We start from the raw sequence: 21,643 nt of genomic DNA, 5'->3' as shown, positions 1-21,643 counted from the left end.
GCTCAATCACAAGAAGCACTAGGAGAGTCTCTCCACATGGGAGCTAGAAAACAAAGCAGAGCAGTACAACGTCTAGACTGGGGGATCACAGCCTGGAAGAAGAACATTGGTTCACAAGCCCCAGTGGGAACCCAGAGAGGAATGATTCTTAGATCAGTTTCCCCTTTAAGTAAAGACCCCCTTTAAAGGCAGGTTTATTTCATGTGGCACTCAAGTACTGTGGCCTTAAGAACCCCTAGGGTAGAAAAAAACAGGTAGTGCAGCCGGGTGAGAGATGAGAGATTGGAAACAGGAGAGGTTTTCCGCTCCCCGTTCAAGGCAGCTGGGATTGCAGCAGTGACTCCTCACACTGTCCATCAGGAAAGATTTTCCTCCCAAAGGGACTGTCTCATGGCACAGCCTCAAGGCCAGAAAGACACTGTGGGGCATGGCAGGGCAGGGAGAGCAGCAAAGGGAAATTGAACTCTTGAAAGAAGAGATTTAACAGGCATCATGGGAGGAGGAGAAGCCGAACCCTGAGAAGTCCCTGGGAAAAGATAAATTCTTTGTCTGATGAATAAGGATGTGGCAGGAGGAATGTTAGTGGGTGCAGGTGCATGGGAGTGTCCAGGCTGGGGTGCAAACAGGGGAACAAGCTCATGGCAATCCCTCAATCCACAGGGCTCTGAGGATTTGTCGCATGGCTGAGAGTGGGGGAGATTCCTAGGGTTGTCTGGTGAAGGCAGTGGTGGTTCTGGGATTTTTCTCTAATTGGGCCGGGAGGCCAGACCAAAAAGCTCATAAGGGATTGTCAAGGAACTGTCCAAGTGCTGCAGCTGCTCAGTTTCAGAGGGCAACATGGGGCTAGCAGGGTCTGGAGAGTTTGCCTTGCAGGGGCTGCATCAGAGAGGAGGGACTCTGTGCTTGTCTGGGAGTTTTGCTGGGAGGAGTTGGTCCAGGAGGAGCAGGGGAGGGTGTGGGAGTGAGAGTCAGGCTGCGCTGGGGAACTGACCAAGTCTGGGTGTTCTGCTGCCCCCTGCACCTCCCATCCAAATGGGACAATGGGCCTTTTCTACCATGAAACAGGAATTAAATGAGGGACCCTTCCAGCCTGAAAGGAGCAATCTTCTCCACTCACAAAGCTGTCAGATGTATCCCTGGGAGAGGCCAGGGATGGACCCTAGGAAAGATCAGGACTCTAGGGTCACTTGGTGGAATGATTCCACTGAAATTCCAACTGGGAGAGTGAAAATAGTATAAGCTGAAGCCAACCCAAACCCAATTCTGATTGGACTCAGTAACTCTGAGCTGCCTTGAATGCCCCACATCCCGTGTTCTCTCATAGCACAAGTGTGTGCAAATCAGATGAGTGGGGAAGGACTGACTGGAGTGGGATAAAATCCAGTCCCAGTGAGGCAGTGTGAAGTCCCCGCTGAACTGGTCCCTTGGCTTAGTCTGTCCTGGTGGATCAGGAAGGGGTCCCCAGGCAGCTGGGAACATTCACCTAACCGCAGTGCTGCAGGCCTGGAACCCTGACTGCTGGCCCTGGGTTGATGGTGCAGGAAAGGCAGGGCTCCTCCAGGTGTCCGTGGCCTTTAACCAATGTCAGAGACTCCCTGGGCTGTCTGAAATTCCAGGCCCACCTCATGGTTCCCTGGGTCTGCCTGGCCAGGTGTGGATGGAGGCTGCAAACATTGCAAAGTGCACAGTCCTCTGATCTCACCCAGGTGCCATCATGAAGGAGAGAAGATTATGGGAGCACCAGAGGCTGTAGGTGTCTGAGAAAGCTCCCCAAGACCCTCAGAGACATAACAATGACTGTAGAGGATCCATGGGCACGGAGGCATGTGCCAGGTCAGGGAGCCCTGGTGGTGGGGAATGGGAGGCTGAGCTCATGCACAGACCCAGATGCCTCTCTGAGTGCAGGATGGGGCTCCAGCATTTGAAGCCCAGGGTGTAGAACAGGCCAGGCAACCTCAGCTCACGCCATCCTCTCCTCTTGCCACATAGCTGGAGGGGAAGGAGAGGCCAGCAGAGGAGGTTTCCTCCAGTGCTGCTTGGCTCCCTGGCCACCTCCCCAAGCAGGGTCACTATGACCCTCCTCAGGGCCACTCAGTGCCTCTCTGGCTGCTGAGCAGCAGACAGGTCTGGATGGACAGGCGAGCTGGGCCCTTAAGGGAGGGAGCAGTGCACAGAATTGGGGAGGGAAATGGAGGTGAAATCCAGGAACACATATGGCCCTCATACCTGAGCACCCCAATGCCATCCCAGAGGACCTGGCTTGTCACCAGCACAACCCACCTGGTTGATAAGTCCTGCTGGCACTTCTTCTTGCCGGTGAGAGATGGCAAGTGGCATGAGCTGCCAGGTGAAGAGTGAGCAGGCCTCCTCTTTCACATGGGAGAGGGGGTGGGAAGGTGGCCTGCTAAACCCAGGGTTGTGAGTTCAATCCGGGAGGGCATTTAGGGATCTGGGGCTAAAAAAATAGTTGGGGATTAGTCCTGTTTTGAGCAGAGGGTTGGACTAGATGACCCCTGAGATCCCTTCCAACCTGATATTCTATGATTCCCTGGAGGGGGTGGCACTCCCCCTGATGCAGTCAGGTTCCTGCAGGTCTGTTCTGCAATCCCCATGGGGCGGTCAGCCCTCCTGATAAGGGGAATCGCTTGTCATTGGAGGTTCTGGTTTTACAAATGCCTGGATTCTGGCATTTCCTAGCTGCATAGGACTTGGCTGTGCAATCGTAGTGCTCTGTGAGTGCTGTTTGTTGTGCATAGGACAGACAGCACTCCTGTAACAGAACCCTTCCCAGTTTTTCCAACAACCTTTTGGAAGTGTGGATTCTCAAGCTGGGCACAGGCTTCAGTGCTGGTGTCACTGACAGAGTATCCAGCACCCTACTCCTACTCCCCTGTTTCTACACCCAAGAATCACGCTAGTTCTTAGTCACAGTATTGCACTGGAAGCAGGACTCCCATTGACTTCAGTGGGGCCAAGATTTTACTTGCTGTTTTTAAGGCTGTACTTTGTAAGGGATCCTCTCGAGAGTGTTATCAAAACAACTCCTTCCACATGAGCTGCAGTGACCCAGGGGATTGGAACATGTCCCGTGCTCAGGCAGTGGGGCAAAACATAGTTTTCTCTTGCCTCTGTGTATAAAAATGGGCATCCGTTCATCTCCCCCCACCCACTGGAAGCGAATGCAGTGCCCAAACAAGCTGTCATTAGCAATTTCGCTCATACATGCTTGATTTGTTTTCTTCATCCCTCCTCCGTCTCTTACTGAAAATGGATTAACCGTGCCTGTTGCTCATATGCACTGTCTCTGCTGGGGAAACTGCCTGGTTTTTCTAACCCAGGATTTCTTAAGGCCCACGGTACTTGGGTGCCACATGAAATAAACTTGCCTTTCCAGTGGGTCTTTACTTAAAGGGGAAACTACTCTAAGAATCATTCCTTTCTGGGTCCCCAATGGGCTCCTAGGCCTGAGTGTCGGGGCGAGGGGGAGACTGCCACCCGTGAGCGGGGTGGCAGGGGGGATGCAGGCCCACCCACTCCTCTGCGTCCCAGCCCGGGGCCCTACCAGCAGCAGACAGCCTGCTGCTGTGTCAGTGGGGATCCTGGCCGCAACACACTGACATTGGCTCTGGCAGTGTTGCAGCCAGACTGGGGTCAGCTACCCCCGGGCTACTTCCACCCTCCCCCTCACCGAGTACCTGAGTCGTCATGGTGTCAGCGTAGGGGTCAACCACTATCGGCTCCTCAAGGTGAGTGTCCATGGGCGGGTCCAGCGGGTCCTCGGGTTAGGTGGTGACAGGTAGGTTCGGTTCCTCGTCGGGGTAGCTGGAGTGGGGCGGTCCCGGCTAGTCCTCCTTGGGGTAGTGAGTGCGGGGCAGGCTCGGCTCCTCCTCCAGGCAGCTGGAGAGGGGCAGGCTCGGCCAGTCCTCCTCCGGGTAGCGAGTGCGGGGCAGGCTCAGCCAGGCCTCCTCGGGATAGTGAGTGAGGGGAGGGGAGGGGGGAAGGCTAGGCTGGCCGCTGCCTTCTGCTGCCTCCCCAGCGGGAGCTCGGTCGCAGATGTCCAGTCCCTCTGACGGCTGGTGCCTTACTGAGCTCGGAGGGCCTGCCTTTATACTTCCGGGTCGGCGCTTGACCCTTTGTGGGGCGGGCTCAGGGCTCCATAGCTCCGCCCAGTCCAGCCTTCTGCTGGGCTCTTCGTCCTCCGGGGTGCCTGGGAACCAGGCCGCCTCACTACACTGGAGTATTGCAAATATAGTACTTACGTTTAAGAAAGGCAAAAAAGTGATCAGGCCTGTTAGTTTGACCTCAAGTGCATGCAAGATCTTAGAACAAATTTTGAAAGAGAAAGTAATTTAAGACACAGAGGCAAATGGTAACTTGGATAAAAAAACATCACTTTACAAAAGGTAAATCATGCGAGACCAACCTGATCTCTTGTTTTGAGAAGATAATCCATTTCTAGACAAATTAAATGCAGTAGATCTAGTCTACTTGGATTTTAGTAGGGTATTTGATACAGTTCCACATGGGGAATTATTGCTTAAATTAGAGAAATTGGGGATTAATATGAGACTTGAAAGGTGGGTAAGGAAGTGGTTAAAGGGGAGACTAGAACAGGTCATGCTGAAATGTGAACTGTCAGGTTTGAGAGAGGTTACTAGTGGAGTTCCTCAAGGATTGGACGTAGGTCCAATCTTATTTGACATTTTCATTAATCATCTTGGCACAAAAAATGGGAGTGTCCTAATAACTTTTGCAGATAACACAAAGTTATTGCCAATGTGGAGGAGGACCAGAATATCATACAAGAAGATCTGGATGATCTTGAAAACCGGAGTAATAGAAATGGGATGAAATTTAATAATGCAAAGTGCACAGTCATGCCCTTGGGACTAAAAACAAGAATTTTTTCTATAAACTGGGGACATATCAGTTGGAAGTGACAGAGGCGGAGAAAGCCCTGGGTGTTTTGCTCAATCACAGATAACTATGAGTCACCAATGTGATGTGCCTATGAAAAAGGCTAATACAATCCTAGGATGCATCAGGTGAGGTATTTTCAGTAGAGACAGGGAAGTGTTATTGCCATTATTCAAGGCATCTGGAATAGTGTGTGCAATTCTGATCTCCCATGTTTAAGAAAGATGAATTCAAACTATGACAGGTACAGAGAAGGGTTCCTAGGATGATCAGAGGAATGGAGAACCTACCTTAATGGAGAACCTATCTTAAGCAAATTAAGCAGTCATGGGATAAGAAGGAAGGTCCTCTTGTGGATCAATAATTGATTAAAAGACAAGAAACAAAGAGTAGGAATAAATGGTCAGTTTTCAGAATGGACAGAGGTCAATAGTGGTGTTCCCCAGGGAACTGTACTGGGACAAGTGCTGTTCAACATATTCATAAATGATCTGGAAAAAGGGCAAACAGTGAGGTTTGCAGATGATACAAAGTTACTCAAGATAGTTAAGTTTGGAGCAGACTGCTAAGAGTTGCAAAGGTATCTCATAAACCTGGGTGACTGGGCAACAAAATGACAGATGAAATTCAATGTTGATAAATGCAAAGTAATGCACATTGGAAAACATAATCCCAACTTTGCATACAAGGTCTAAATTAGCTGTTATCACTCAAGAAAGATCTTGGAGACATTGTGGATAGTTTTCTGAAAACATCTGCACAATGAGCAGCAGCAGCCAAAAAGGCTAACAGAATGTTAAGAACTATTAGGAAGGGGATAGATAATAAGACAGTAAATATCATCATACCACTATATAAATTCATGGTGCACCCAAGCCTAGAATTCTGCATGCAGTTCTGGTCACCCCGACAATATATTAGAAATGGAAAAGGTACAGAGAAGGGTAAAAAAATGATTAAGGGATGGTACCTCTTCCATATGAGGAGAGATTAAGAAGACTGGGATTATTCATTTTAGAAAAGATTTGGCTAAGGGGGTATATGATAGAGATCTATAAAATCATGACTAGTGTGGGGGAAATGATAAAGGAAGTGTTATTTACCCCTTCACATAACACAAGAATCAGAGTAACCCAATTAAATTAATAGGCAGCAGATTTAAACCGAAAGTACTTCCTGACACAACACACAGTCAGTTGTGGGAATTCATTTCCAGGGGATGTTGTGAAGGCCAAAAGTATAACTGGATTCAAAAAAGAATTAGATAAACTCAGGGAGGAAAGGTCCATCAATGGCTATTAGCCAAGATAGTCAGGGATGCAACCCCATGCTCTGGGTGTCCCTAAGCCTCTCCCTGCCAGATGCTGGGACTGGGCAACTTAATGATTGCCCTGTTCTGTTTATTTTCTCTGAAGCACCTGGCATTGGCCACTGTCAGAAGACAGGATACTGGGCTGAATGGAGCATTGATCTGAGCCTGTATGGCCATTCTTATGTTCTTACCTTATGAGAGGAGAACTAAGGGGTTTGGCTTGTTTAGCCTAACCAAAAGAAGGCTGAGGGGAGAGATGATTACTCTCTATACATACATCAGAGGGATAAACACCAGGGAAGGAAACGAGTTATTTAAGGGCTAATGTTGGCACAAGAACAAATGGATATAAACTGGCCATCAATAAATTTAGTCCTGAAATTAGAGGAAGGTTTCTAACCATCGGAGGAATGAAGTTCTGGAACAGCCTTCCAAAGGGAGTAGTGGGGGCAAGAAACCTACCTTGTTTTAAGACGGAGCTTGATAAATTTACAGAGGGGATGGTATGATGAGATTGCCTACAATGGCATGTGGCCAATATTAGCAAATATCTCTAACCGTCAGAGATGGGACACTAGACAGGGAGGGCTCTGAGTTATTATAGAGAAATCCTTGCCAGGTGTCTGGCTGGTGGGTCTTGCCCACATGCTCAGCGTCTAACTGATCATCACATTTGGGGTCGGGAAGGAATTTTCCCCTGAATCAGATTGGCAGAGACCCTGGGGTTTTTTGCCTTCCTCTGCAGCACAGAGGTCACTTTCTGGTTTGAACTAGAGTGAATGGAGTATTCTCTGTAACTTGAAGTCTTTTCATCATGATTTGAGGACTTCAGTAACTCAGCCAGAGGTCAGGGGTCTATTAGAGGAGTGGGTGGATGAGGTTCTGTGGCCCGTGATGTGTAGGAGGTCAGTCTAGATTATCACGATGGTCCCTCCTGACCTTAAAGTCTGAGTCTATCTTCAGTGGACATGGAGAACAATTGATCACTATCCTTTTTTTTTTTATTACAGCCTTTAACTGGTCTGAAGCATGTTATCACCTCCCCCTCTGCTTCTTTTCTGAACTCCAAACATGCTCAGGTTTTTTAATCTTTCCTCAGAGGTCAGGTTTTCTAAACCTTTTATGATTTTTGTTGCTGCCCTCTGGATTCTCTCCTCTTTGTCTGCATCTTTCTTCAAGTGTGGAGCCCAGGACCAGAACTACTTCAGCTGAGGCCTCACCAGTGCCGAGTAGGCCCTGGCAATGACCCCCCATGTCTTACATATGACACTCTTGAGAATACACTCAGAATGATATTAGCCTTCCTCACAATTGCATCCCACTGCTGACATGACCTCTCAGAGCCTCCTATTTCTGTGCCGCACTCTGTGGAGCTCTCATGGACACTCAGTAACAGGAGTGAAGTAGCTGATTTCTTAATGACTGGGCTCCAGAGTGGCAAATCCCCTTGGCCAGCTGAGGTCTGACCCTCGCCCAAATACTCAGAGCCTCGAAGGCATCCCAAGTGGCCACAGGGGTACAGACAGACTTACAGTCATTCTGCCACAGCCACTCTATGGAGGCTGCTTGAGAGGGAAAATGTGAGGTGAAGGCCAATGACAGTGTCCCCTGTGGGGAGCTGACTGGCACAGATGTGTTCCTGAGACTAGTTACCACTGGCTGTTTCACAGAAGCAGCTAATGGAGCCCCTCGCTCACCTCTATCTATTGGCTGTGTGGACAGGAAGTCTCTGCTTGAACAATACCTGTTTCTTTGTCGCACCATCCATTCCTAGGACAAACGTGAGACCTGCTCTGAGCACTCATCCCTAATTCCATCTCTCTAGCTGTGGCTCTTGATGTGACTCATCAGTGGAGTAAAAGGGTCAATCATACAAAAGACCCAGTGTAGCCAATAGCACTGTGCTAACAGCTGTGGTCTGCCCTGGGAGAGCAGGCCCAGGCCTAGACACAGCTACTCTGGCAGATTTGCTGCACTGGTTATTGAGATGATCACAGTGCACGCATCATTCTAGAGCAGAACCCGGCATTCCTGGCATTATCGCGGTCTGCAATACAGAAAGGCAGCTGCCGTTTCCACACATGGTGCTCATCGCCGTGTTCTCTGCAGGCTTTGGGGAGACAGTTCAGCCGTTTGTCACTTAACTGCCTTGAGGAATGTGCTGGTGTTTCTTTCAGGGGATTACTTGGTCTTTCCTGTCGTATTATTCCCTGGAAAAGCCCTTTCTGTCTGCAGGGCCCAGACCGGATCTCTGGGCTGTATACAGCCTTGTACTTATGGCTGTGTACACGGCCCTTGTACCTTGCGCCTATATATCCATGTCAGTAGAGGCAAACTCTTGGTTTCTTAAGAGTGTTATACAGCTGTGAGCTGGATATGAGTAACTATCCCTCTGGAACTAGAAAAGCCACCTACTAATCAGGCTGACACTTTGCCTGCTTTTTATAACTGAGTCAGGGAGGCCAGTTTGCTGGAGCTATTACTCTTCTGTCAGGTCATGCACTGGCAGCATGTGGTGTTCAGTGCTCGTGCAGCACCTGATGAAAGCGTTCATTAAACAGCCATTTGCAGCATGCAGCATTCACACATGACTGCCGCGGACAGGGTGAATTATTGGACTCTGAGGTACTGCTACATCCAATTGAGAGCATGCGAACAAGGTGCTGGAGTTTCCTGACTCACTGACATTGATAACTTGGCCCGTGTCGATCTGCGCAGGTGGGAGTATCTGTCTGTTTGCCTCCCTGCAGGCAGGCCATTTGTTAATAGTCCACTGAGAGCAGAGTAAAGTGCCCTTGCTTTTCTCTGAAGGGACCGGGTGGCAGAATCTACCAAGCTGCATGGTCGGACGAGACACCTGTTCCCTCGGGGAGAGTTTAAGGCATGGACTAGCAGTTAACAGGTCTGGCCACACTGTCTGTTGGGGCTCCCCTAGATCCTAAGGCACTTTGTGACTTAAGGGGATAGAAACACTGGCCCATCCATTGCAGTGAGATGCACTATATCAGAGCCAATCTGGAGCTTTCCTTTCCCAACATGCAGAACCAGAAGCCCGGACTATGTGATATTTCCTGGGGCTACGGGAGGTCTCCCAGGCGCTCTAGTGATCTAATTGTCATTTCTGTGGGGATGCTGATACATTTCAGTTATCGATTAGTGACGTTTTAATTGAAGTGTGTCTGCACCATTTGCCTCATTGGAAAGAAAGAGAAGATGGCAGTAAATGAAATGATAATGTGCACGTCATAGCAAGTAGAGAAGCCATTTGGAGCTCATTAGCACTCAGTGTATTCTGATAAGAACTCTGGCACTGATGGGATGGCATGATGGAGAATAGGATGCCGCTGGGATAAGGACAGATTCGAGATGGGAAGGAACATTCAGGCGTTATCCTGTCCCATTTCCCTCAATAAGTTACAGGTTTGAGGCCTGACTCTAAACTTACTACAAGCCACAGGCCTCATACAAACATTTGGTGATCTGTTGCATTTGGAGATGAGTGGCCTTTCAGAGACTAACACATTCTGAGACTTTAAGGCCAGAAGAGACCATTATGAGCATCCAGTCCTGCATGGCCCAGGCCAGAGAATCTCACCCAGTAATTCCTGCATTCAGCCCAATAACTTGGGGTTGAATCAGGAAAAATCTTACAGAAGAGACATTCAGTCTTTGTTTAAAGGCTCCAAGTAATGGAGAATCCACCCTGTCCCTAACTACATTGTTCCAGGGGTTGATTCTCTTCATGATCTGATTTCCGGTTTGAACTTTATTGATTTCAACTGCCAACCATTGGATCTTGTTCTACTTTCATTGTAAAAAGAGCCTGCTAGTATCTTTGTTGAGGTACTTAAATAGCCCTCATTGCCATAGTCTCTGAGTGTCTGAGTATCTTCTCTCTGTGTAAGTAGTTATACACCCTATTCTGTCCTTTGATCTTCACAAATCTGTAGGTGCACATCAGGCTGAAGCACTGCTTGGAATTACTCTTCAACCAACATGCCCCGTCTGTGTAAGCAATTCTGTGCCAATAGGCACTCGTTCCAGCTGGACAACCCCAGTGAACTAGCATGTATCACAACATGTTGCAGCTATTTAGGGGCAAGGCATGCAACAAACAAAAAGATGGTGGCACATGGCTGACTGCCAGGGCCGGCTCCAGGCGCCAGCATTCCAAGCTGGTGCTTGGGGCGGCAATCTGCAAGGGGCGGTAGTCCCTGTTGTTTTGCCCCCAAGCAGCACGCCGAATTGCCGCTGGGGCAGGACTGAGCAGCTCAAGGATCTACAGTCCCAGCTTTTCATCTGCTGCTATGTATTTATAGGTGTTATGCTTTTGGCTCAGATGGCAACTTTTCCCAGGCCATTCATTGGCCTATAATTGAATGGATCCCCCCCAGGGGACAGCTGCAGCTCAATATGCTTGTCATGGCTGCTCTCTGATAACACAGATGTAAATGGCTGTGGCTCCTAACGCCATCTCCAAGCGCCTTTCCCTCCTGCGCCCATAGGCTCGGTGGTGGCCAGCTAGCATTTGCCTGGCTGGTGCAGTGGAGTCCAGGCTGGAATGAAAGCTCTTACTGCAGAGGTTACAGAGTTACCTCAGGCTGGGCTCTGCATTTTGTTACAGTATTTGAAAGCCGAGCATTTCGGCTGTTTCCTCCTATGCAGCACAGAAGACAAATGACTGTATTATGGTTGTGTCTAGCGTAGTCCTTGGCGTGAGGCCAGTGGATTTACAATGGCAGGGTGAAAAGTCTAAAGGGAAGGCAGTTCATTTTGTTGTGGACAGTTCTTATGGGGTCTTCGAGGACCAGTGTAACAGCACAGAGGAGGCTCAGTTAGGCTCCAGGAGGGAGCCTTGCCAGCAGAAAGCTGCTGGAGAAGCCGTTTGCTCTGTACATGAAACATGAGGTCAGCAGGACTCCCGGCATCCCACCAGGCACTAAGGAAGGGAGAGAGCAGAGCTCTCTGTTGGGCTGGGTAAGGGATCGATGTTAGGGCAGTTCTTTAGCACAGAGATTTGTCATGTTATACTTTACTCACTGGAGAAACAAAGCCCTGACTCGGAAATGGTTCAGACAGACGCTCCTAGCCTAGACAGCTTAGGGAGAGGAATCCAACTGTCTAACTCACACATGCTACAGGTCTAGTGTGCTATACAGACACGACAGAGGGCCTGCCAGGTCCAGGGGAGTGCTTCTCTTGCTGGAAAGAGTCAGGGAACATCCTCATTTGCTGGTTCACCTGGTACACAGAGACCACGATTGCTCCCACCTCCAAAAGCAACCATCTGATGCTCATGGGCCCGGTGACCTCCCAGTGCTTCATTAAAGATAGCTCTGTACTAGCAAGGAGGAAGGGGACAGAAGACCTAGGGAGACACTCAGTGACCTCTGGCACCAAATCTCTTCCCCCACACTCCACATGGTGCTGGGACATCCTGCAGCAGGAGAACTTGGAAGGAAGAGAACTTGAGCGTTGGTGGTGGAAACAAGGCCTGGCCCAGCTAGATTGCAGCACAGAGCTATGCTCAGGCAGGGGAGATGCCAAGAGGCTGCCTCCTCTTCTGCCCCAGCGGCCATGCAGTTACACCTGGCCAGTCTGTTCCAGACCATGAATTGCTTCATCACCCCAGAATGTCTCTATTCAGTCCTAGAAGCAGCAACCCACTGCAGGCCTGGACACAGACACTGGCCACACTGCATACTGAGGAACAGTCCTGTCTTGTCCCTGGATAAGGACATAGTGCTGGAGCTCTCCTAAGCGCTTGATGCCACAGATTCTTATGTATTTATTAAATCAGGCTCTCCTCTGGGCTAAAGTCCCCTGTGACTTAGTCAGGAGGAGTCAGAGGGACCTTGGTTAGAGCAGTTTCAGCACAGTCGAGAGGCTGGAAGCTATGTTGGTTGGGGTGGAGGAGAGGGGTGTAGGCATTGAGCATAGAGAGCACCAGTGGGAGGGAAGTGGAAAGCAATATCTGGAGAGGCAGGATTGGAAAGAGCCTCATGTCTGGACTGTGGACCCCTGATATTCAAAGACTGGACAATACCACCCAGAGCCAAAATGACAATCCGAACAGGAGTGTGGTTCTGCCATGCCGGGAGTCTACGCTGTGACGTGTATAAAACCAGCCACGCCTGGAATGGGTTGGTCATCCAAATGGGCAGGGTAAGCCAGGTGCAGCGAGATCTAATCTGATGCTCTTCCTGCAGCTCACAGCTCCCCAGATGAGCCTGGTGTATCCTGATGGAGTAAAAGGCTCGTCTCTTTCCAATGTGTCCATATCTGTAGCGCTCCCATGGTTGCATGGAGGAACTTGCCTTTTTTAGCTTGGCTTTCTTTTTCACATGTGAAACCCGAGAGACCAATTGCTATGTACATTCTAGACCCCAGTCCAGAGCAGCAGAGAAAGCGAGAGGGAGAGCTGCAGCACAAAGTGTGACCTGAGCATAAGCCTTGAGTCTGCTCAGTTCCCCGTTAGGAGAGGGCTTTGCATTTCAGAGCTCTTGCTTCCCCATCTCCAGGCAGTTCAATGGTACCTGAGCCGTTCTATGAATGTTACCCACTTGCCAGTTACCTGGGGGATGCAGAAGCCCTGAGGCTAGAAAGTGAGATGATTTGAAAAGTCCCCTAAACTAGTGGCCAGGTTCTGTTTCCCTGGGGGTGGATGCGAATCTGGTGTAAAGTCAGCAGAGTTCCTCCATGTCCATGGGAGCAGAATGAGGCCCTGTGTCAGGACACCAGCATTTCAGACTTGGGAGGAACAGGAACATGCCCTCCAAAGGCTGAAGCAGGTTGTTCAGGGTTGGAAGTAATTGTCACAGGTGTGATCTCTCAAGGGGGGCTGTCACAGAGCCAAGTGTGGCAGCCGACATTTGGTTTCCTGTGATAAGAATAGCTCAGCTGGCTCGGACAAGCATGAGCAGGCCCTGATTTTTATGTATATCCTGAGAAAGGTTTATAGCAATCGAGGGGGGTCTTATCCTTCCTCCCCCCAGTTTTATTGGCTAACAATCTTCTTAGAAAAAAAGACAGCAAGAGAGATTTCTGCTGTTCATCGCTCTGGAACATCTATAATAAATCACAAACTCCTTGGATTCAGTAACATTAAACACTGCATGTCTGACTTCAACCTGGAGACATCAGGGAATTCCAGGATCAAGCAAAAATTCCTCCATAGCTCACCCTGTTGGGCCTGCAAACTGCATCAGGCTTCCCCAAGGACATTGCAGCCAGTGCAAACAGGTAACTTCTGCGCATTCTCCCCTCTGAGGCTGGGAACTTTGCCACTGGGGTGCGAGGGAAAGTGAAGCCAGTGGTGTACGATGGAGAATCTGTCCAGGAGTAGGTGGGAGGCTCCTGAGGGCCAGACTGACTCCTGCATCCAGGGAGCAAAGTGCTGTCTCAGTGAATGCAGGGAATGAGAATGGCTCCAGTCCCTGATCTGTCACTGGCTGCTTTACTAGTGCCGTGACAGCTCTTTTGGCCAAAAGGCCCAGTGGCCAGTTTGCAGAGGTGACACCTTGGGGCCTGGGACTAGGACTGAATGCCTGCTCCCATCCACCCTAGCATGTACAGGGCTTGTGCCTAGTCCTGGTGAGTGGTCAGAATCCCTCCCATTTCGTGGCCACCCATCTTGTATCTCTCCGCTTGGATTCTCACCTGGTTTTCATAGGTGCTGGAAGTAGGGATGCGCAGAGTGCTGCCGCACCCCCTGACTTGAAGTGGTTTTCATTATATACAGGGTTTACAGTTTGGTTCAATGGCTCTCAGCTCCCCCATTATGCAAGTTGTTCCAGCACCCCTGCTGGTTTTAGTCACTGCTGTCTCAGGGATGGCTGGAGTGAGAGACCATCAGAGAACATGGAGCCCTCCCTGCCTTGGTGGGTACAACAAAGCCATCTCTGACTCCACTATTTCAGGCCAATCTGCTGTTACAGTTAAGTGGGACACGAGGCTGGGGAGAGAAGGGAGGCCTCTCCTGCCCTCCCCGCCACACTGGCTCATGAAGCAAGGATAGTAAACTGCCCTAGTCAATAGAGCAATGGTGCACACTCCCCCAGGCCCAGGAATCCACCTGCCTGACTGTCCCCAGTGCTCCCCCTCGTCCGGGCAGCTCTGTATGCCCCCCTGTGGTAGGCAGGGACATAAATACCAGCTGTCACAGGTCTGGGCAAGTGCCCCTTCCTGGCCACCCGTAGCATTGCTGTGAGGGGAATCCAAGCCTCTGCGCTGTGCATTCCCAGGGGAGATTCAAGCCCCTGGAGCCTGAATGGAGTCCAGCCACTGCCCCATCTCAGGGTGCCTACGCACACTCTCAGGGTGCTGCCCTTCTGTCTGGCGCCCCCTCCCCATCGCCTCACCTACAGCCTCTAATAGACAGGCTGTGTCCTCTGAGCGCCCCCTGTAATCCTGGTTTATTGCATTGGTGCCCCCCATCATAGAGGACAGGTGATGGGAAGGATTCTGTAGAAGGGTCATAGAAGCTGACTTTACTAGGTTGTAGGCAGAGAGAAAGGAGAGAAGCAATCCGTTGGGATCAGCCGTACTGGTGAGCATCTGCCTTAGCAAGCAGCTGCCTAAATCCCAGAGATTACTCACATTAGCTTCAACACAAGAGTTACTGCCCAAGGAAAAACTTCAATGGTCAAGAGTATGAGTAATAACTAAGCTGGCATTTAATGGTTCAAACAGAAGATAAGCAGTAAGGCCGGATTCTTCTGGGGCTTGTTTCATCTCCTTTATATATGTCACAACTGAAGAAATGAAGAATATAAAAGTTATTTATTAGCATTTTGTTCCTGCAATACTTTAAACATGTACATTGTGCAGTGACCCCACCATGCCACTGCTCTGGAGCAGGAATTAACACATTAAGGAAACACTGTATCTCGGTGGGGGTATTATTCAGAACAGGGCCCATTCACAGCACTGTCACACCTACCCCCCACCCCCTGGGTTTCTTTACACCATGGTATGTCTCTCTGCAACAGGAAAAGAAACCAGCCTTCCTTTCTGTCACATCGGTTGTTAAAAAATTGTCCTATTTACATAGAAAAATGGCCATATCTGTGTAACGGGGGTTCAGATTTGAACAACCACACAGCCCTAGAAAGTAAAATTCTGGAAATAACATGGGATAATGGAGGGACAGAAAATTATGGTCCAGATTCTCTGCTGGATGCATAAAAATCAATTGTTTATTAAAAGCTAGTTTGGATTCAAGCTGCTTTATATTGCTGTCAGGGCCGGCTCCAGGCACCAGCAAAGGAAGCATGTGCCTGGGGCGGCACATGCTAAGGGGCGGCATTCTGTCCATTCTTGGGGTTGCACAGTCCGGGCGGCTTTTTTTTTTATTTTTTGCTTGGGGCAGCAAAAATGGTAGAGCTGGCCCTGATTGCTGTAACAGGTACATATTGTGAGCATGTCATTAAAAGCACTGTAGGGTTAGCTTAGCAGAACAATAGGTACAATGTTTTCAGTCTACACAAGCCATAGCTTCATAGATTCTAAGGTCAGAAGGGACCATTGTGATCATCTATAGCAAAGGCCACAGGAGTTCCCCCAAATAATCCCTAGAGCAGATCTTTTAGAAAAACATCCAGTCTTGATTTAAAAATTGCCAGTGATGGAGACTCCACCACAGCCCTTGGTAAAGTGTTCCAATGGTGAATTACTCTCACTGTTAAATACTGATGCACTATTTCCAGTCTGAATTTGTCTAGCTTCAACTTCCAGCCATTGCGTTGTGTTATGCCTTTCTCCACTAGACTGAAGAGCCCATTATTAAATATTTGTTCCCCATGTAGGTACTTACAGACTGTAATAAAGTCACCCCTTAACCTTCTCTTTGTTAAGCTAAATAGATTGAGCTCCTTAAGACTATCACTATAAGGCAGGTTTTCTAATCCTTTAATCATTTTCATGGCTCTTCTCTGAATCCTCTCCAATTTATCAATGTTCTCCTTCAATTGTTGGCACCAGAGCAGAACACATTACTCCAGGAGTGGCCACACTAGTGCCAAATTCAGAGGTAAAATAACTTCTCTACTCCTACTCGAGATTTCCATTTATGCATCCAAGAATCACATTAGACCCTTTTGGGCACACTGGGAGTTCATGATCAACTGACTATCCACTCCCACTTCCAAATCTTTTTCAGAGTCACTGCTTCCCATGACAGAGTCCCACATCCTGCAGAAGAGAAGAATGAGGGGGGATTTGATAGCTGCTTTCAACTACCTGAAAGGGGGTTCCAAAGAGGATGGATCTAGACTGTTCTCAGTGGTAGAAGATGACAGAACAAGGAGTAATGGTCTCAAGTTGCAGAGAGGGAGGTTTGGGTTGGACATTAGGAAAAACTTTTTCACTAGTAGGGTGGTGAAGCACTGGAATGGGTTACCTAGGGAGGTGGTGGAATCTCCTTCCTTAGAGGTTTTTAAGGTCAGGCTTGACAAAGCCCTGGCTGGGATGATTTAGTTGGGTTTGATCCTGCTTTGAGCAGGGGGTTGGACTAGATGACCTCCTGAGGTCCCTTCCAACCCTGAGATTCTATGATCCTGTAAGTATGGCCCACATTCTTTGTTCCCAGAGGTATACGTTTACATTTAGCTGTATTAAATCATACATTGTTTGCTGGCACCAAGTTCACCAAGCAATCTAGATTGCACTGTATCAGTGACCTGTCCTCTTCATTATTTACCATGCCCCCAATTCTTGTGTCAACTGCAAACTGTATCAGTGGTGGTTTTATGTTTCCTTTCAGGTCATTGATAAAGATGCTAAATAGCATAGGCCAAAAACCCATCCCTGTGGGACTCCATGGAAACAGACCTGCTTGATGAGGATTCCCATCTATAGTCACATGTTGAGACCTATCAGTTAGTTTTTATTCCATGTAATGTGTGCCATGTTCATTTTATATTATTCTAATTTTTTAATCAAAATGTAGTGGCATCAAGTCAGGCGCCTTACAGAAGTCCAAGTATACTACATCAACACTATGACCTTTGTCATCAACACTTTGTCAGCTCATCAAAAAAGATATAAGGTTAGTTTGATATGATCTATTTTCCATAAACCCATATTGATTGGTATTAATTACATTACCCTTCTTTAGTTCACTACTAATTGATAACCGTATCAGCTGTTCCATTATCTTGCCCAGGATCAATCTCAGGCTGACAGGCCTATAATTACGCAGGTCATTCTCTTTACCTTTTTAAAAACACTGGCACAATATTAGCTTTCTTCCAGTACTCTGAAACTTTCCCTGTACTCCAAGACGTATTGAAAATCAGCATTAATTGTCCAGTGAGCTCCTCAGCCAGCTCCTTTAAAACTCTTGAATGCAAGTTATTTGTACATGCTGAGTTTAAAATGTCTAATTTTAGTAGCTTCTGTGTAACATCCTCCAGAGATACAAGTGTAATGGAAAGAGTGTCATCATGGCTATATGATGAGGCCACATAATCTGGCTTTTTCCCAAATACAGAACAGAAATAATTATTGAACACCTCTTCTTTTTCTGTATTATTATTGATAATTCTATCATTTCCATCTAGCAATTGACCAATACTATTGTCAGGATTCTTTTTGTTCCTAATATATTTTAAAAACTCCTTCATATTGTTCTTAACTCTGATGGCATAGAATTCTCATTGTGTCCTTTGGCATCTCTTATAAATTTTCGACAATTCCTAACTTCTGATTTATATTCATTACTATCAACTTCCCCTTCCATGTTATATATGATTTTTTTATTTTTTACACTTGCCTTCACTTCCCTATTTTTAACACCACAGCTTTCTTCCTTAATTTCGGAAGTGTGGCTTTTGGGGCATTTAGTAACGTGTTCTTAAATGATTCCCAATTATCATTCACATTTTTCTGATTAAGTTCTTCCTTTCAGCTGCATGGGCTCATAATTGTCTTCAACTTTGTGAACTTCGTCCTATTAAAGCACCAAGCATATTTATTACTGGTCTGGACTTTATTCTGCTTGCACAGTTGCGATCACTTGTATCTAAGCTACCATTAACTTTTAATTCTGTGGCCAGTTCCTCTTTTTCTATTAGGACAAGGTCTGTTACAGAATCCCCCCATGTTGGCTGCAACACTTTTTGAATTAGGAAATTGTCACCTTTAAGGTTTAGAAATTCCAAGGATGTTTTACTACTGGCAGCATGAGACCTCCAGCATGTGTCACTCAAATTGAAGTCACCCATGATCACACATCTTGTTTCCCTACACATTGTAGGTAGGTACATAAGGAGCTTGTCACCCTGTTCCCTAGTGTGATTTGGTATCTATAGAAGACACCAAGTAATACCCATCTTCTGTTTTAGCTGTTAGGACATTGATCCATAAGCATTCAAGATCATTTCTTCTGAGTTATCCATAACTTGGAAAAAGGTAATACTATTTCTGATATACAGTATCACTCTCCATCCCCTTTTGCCCACTTGATCCTTCCTAAATAGTTTATAACTATTGATTTTAACATTCCAATTGTGCAAATCATTCCACCAGTTACAGTAATACCAACTTGCTCAAATTTATGCTCATAAATGAGCAATTCCAATTCCTCTTATTTGTTACACAGGCTCCTAACATTAGGGTATATGCAATTCAGAAATCTCTTCTCTTCATGTGTTTTGGCTCTTTGATTAATTTTGTTCTCAATATCTCGATTTTGTTCTGAATGCTCATATCTACCCTCTTTTTACCCTCCCATTTTGCTCTTCATTTAAACCCCATAGCGGTATATACCCAGGGAGGTAGAGGAATTGTTTGGTTTTTTGCTTTTGTATTTTGTTTTGTGGGTAGTGGAGGGTGAGAACTAGAAGAGACAGAATAATTTGTAACTAAGAATTTATTTCACCAGTCTTGCCTATACTTCTCTTTGGGATCTGTCTACAAGCAGATTGTGATTTTATTGACTCTATTTGCTATTTGGAATTATTCTGAGAGTGGTAAATGAGTATTTCCTGGCTCAGAAATCATGCATGCACGGTATGTGTAAGTATTTGAAATTCAAAATCATGCACTATTGATTAGAGTCCAGGTAGGCCCCTGAGTCCAATTCTCCCAACAGATCAAAGTCACATGACACTGTGTCTGTTCCTTGTTTCTGTTCAGTAATGAATCAGCACAATATGAACTGTGAATTTTAAATCTTTATAATTAAAAGCACGATTTGAAATTTTGTTTTGGAAATATTCAGGTATTTAAGCTTAAAGGTTATCTCTTATGCTAATATGGTTTGTATGCTAGACTATTTGTGAAAAGAAAAGGGGGAGGAGCATGATGGAAGCAAAAAAATGTGCCTTTGAATGGGTCACTGGGGGTACCTAGTTGCAGGATTCATAGATTCATAGATTCCAAGGCCAAAATGGACCATTCTGATCATCTAGTCTGACATCCTGGATAGCACAGGCCATAGAACTTCCACAAAATAAATTTCTAGACCAGATCTTTTAGAAAAAGATGCAGTCTTGATTTAAAAAATTGTCGGTGACGGAGAATCCACTACAACCCTTGTTCAATTGTTCCAATGGTTATTTACACTCACTGTTAAAAACGTCTGCCTCATTTCCAATCTGAATTTGTCTAGCTTCAACTTCCAGCCATTGGACCAACCTTTCTCTGCTAACCTATTCTCTATTCCCATCTGTAGAAGTAGTTAGAGTTATGCAGGCCATTAAACAAAGGCATATTAGTCTGGGTATTAGAGCAAACTCCTGAGAGAAAAGGGAGTGACCGCTGAAGGGATGTGCCAAAGCCTCATCATTCAGTTATTGGAAGCAAGGCTAAGGGGTGGGCTGGAGAATCCCCTGAAGGCACATTCCTGCCTTGGCTGCTTGGAATTGGGGACAGGTGTGCTCAATGACATTGCAGAGAATAACTATCTCTGCAATGTCATTTATATAGTTTCCAGCTATAACTTCTGGAATTTCACCTTACATAAAACGTGCTGGAGGCTGCGATCAGCTCCATCCTTTGCAGAAGGGCTCATAACAACATGAGCTGTGCTTACACCAATTAAAGGTCCATTTGTTATATTAGGTGGGGCTGGTAGTGATGCCTATAGTTAAGGTTGCCAAAAACTTCCCGCTACAAAACATTGATTTTTGTTGCATATAACTTTGTCAGATTTCGACAGTTTGAAATTTTCTATGCCGGTGTCTGTCTAAGGCCGAAGTGTTTTAGAAATTTTCAGCCAACAGAGTTAATCTGTATTCAGGAATGACATTAGAGAAAAATATGTTGTTTTGCCCATGGTAAAAATTCTGTCAACCTTTCATAAAATCATAGAATCATAGAATCTCAGGGTTGGAAGGGACCTCAGGAGGTCATCTAGTCCAACCCCCTGCTCAAAGCAGGACCAAACCCAACTAAATCATCCCAGCCAGGGCTTTGTCAAGCCTGACCTTAAAAACCTCTAAGGAAGGAGATTCCACTACCTCCCTAGGTAACCCATTCCATTGCTTCACCACCCTACTAGTGAAAAAGTTTTTCCTAATGTCCAACCTAAATCTCCCCCTCTGCAACTTGAGACCATTACTCCTTGTATCTGTCATCTTCTACCACTGAGAACAGTCTAGATCCATCCTCTTTGGAACCCCCTTTCAGGTAGTTGAAAGCAGCTATCAAATCCCCCCTCATTCTTCTCTTCTGCAGACTAAACAATCCCAGTTCCCTCAGCCTCTCCTCATAAGTCATGTGCTCCAGCCCCCTAATCATTTTTGTTGCCCTCCGCTGGACTCTCTCCAATTTATCCACATCCTTCTTGTAGTGTGGGGCCCAAAACTGGACACAGTACTCCAAATGAGGCCTCACCAGTGCTGAGTAGAGGGGAATGATCACATCCCTCGATCTGCTGGAAATGCCCCTACTTATACAACCCAAAATGCCATTAGCCTTCTTGGCAACAAGGGCACACTGTTGACTCATATTCAGCTTTTCGTCCACCGTAACCCCTTTCCTTTGAGAAGTTCTAGTACCCCCAGGCTTTGGAGCAGGAACTTGAAATTTAGTTGGGGAGAGGGGTGCCCTTTGTGTCTGAGATGTGCCTTTTGCCTTCCCTGGGGGGGTTAATCTGCTCAAATTTGGCCAAGTTATAAAACTGAAAAAATGCAGTGCACACATGCAGTCTGGGAGCACATGTAATTCGGGGGCAAGTTAATGACAGAAAGGTCAGGGAGGTGTCATTTGATTCATAAAAGTCTACAGAATCATAATTTCACTGGTGTCACCCTCGGTGGTATAGTGGCGGGGGGGACGACTCACTGCTTCCACTAGACCCCAGCTCCAAGTCCTCTGGCTGGTGGAAATTTTGATAATAATGTCATCAGAAATGGGTCTAGCTAAACACCATTTGAAAGCCCTTTCTCCCACAAACACCAAACATGTCAA

This window comes from Mauremys reevesii, linkage group 15 (genome assembly GCF_016161935.1).
Source record: "Mauremys reevesii isolate NIE-2019 linkage group 15, ASM1616193v1, whole genome shotgun sequence".
NCBI lineage: Eukaryota > Metazoa > Chordata > Testudines > Geoemydidae > Mauremys > Mauremys reevesii.
Note: the sequence above shows the minus strand (reverse complement) of the source record.